The sequence below is a fragment of the Galeopterus variegatus genome, unplaced genomic scaffold, assembly GCF_000696425.1.
Source record: "Galeopterus variegatus unplaced genomic scaffold, G_variegatus-3.0.2 Scaffold14973, whole genome shotgun sequence".
Lineage (NCBI taxonomy): Eukaryota > Metazoa > Chordata > Mammalia > Dermoptera > Cynocephalidae > Galeopterus > Galeopterus variegatus.
In genome coordinates, this window is record NW_007741084.1 from 11,578 (window position 1) to 12,295 (window position 718).

The 718-nt window shown below is 30.7% G+C and overlaps 1 long non-coding RNA gene across 1 annotated transcript in view; it reads right to left on the bottom strand.

Annotated features, from left to right (window-relative positions):
- Positions 1–408: 408 nt before the first annotated feature.
- The window catches only part of LOC103582118, a 2,936-nt gene continuing 2,626 nt past the window's right edge, over positions 409–718 (bottom strand). The window contains exons 3-4 of the long non-coding RNA XR_549724.1: positions 563–618; positions 409–472 (exon numbers count right to left, since the gene is read on the bottom strand). This is a non-coding gene — a long non-coding RNA (uncharacterized LOC103582118). The remainder of the gene's footprint in view (positions 473–562; positions 619–718) is intronic.

A 718-nucleotide genomic window follows, 5' to 3' on the forward strand; every position in this document is an offset into this window, starting at 1 on the left:
CAATACAGGCCTTCTCCCAGACTGAGTAAAGTGTAAGAATAAACACAAATAGCAATGCCACAGACAAGCTATTTTTAGGAATTCAAATATTTTTGTGGAGAAAACCTCAAAATATACTACAAAAATACATCTTTCGAGATACTTAGCTCCAAATTTGAGATGTATATTTCAAAAGATTAATATCTAAGTATACACACCAAACAGATGTTTCTGTATTCAAAACTCGTAACATCCTTACCATAATTACATCATGATTAGTCTGAATATTTGATTATATTAAGTCCTATACTTTCAATAACTAAATATTCCTTTTGAAGTTCTTATTCTACTAAAAAACATGTCATATGAATCACCTGGAATTTGAAGAGACTATATCAAGAGCTAGTAAAACAAATGTAAGACTAATCNAGGCTCTTAGCTTAGATTGTAAGAGTTTTAGATCCTCTTCAACTACTGATATTGTAGTTTGGGTCTAAAAAGTACAGAAGAGAGAAGTATTCTTAAAAGTGAGTCATCGTAAGTATTCACAAGCACTTATGTGACTCTATAAAAAGGATTATACCTGAGAGACGTCCATCATCTGCTTAATTCGACCTTTCATTTTCTCATTCCGGTTACCTAAAAAACAGAAGGCTTTAATTGCTTTTTCTACTCTATATTTTCTTGACGTCCCCAAAACTAAACAATTATCGTGTTTAAATACTAAAAGAAAAAAAAA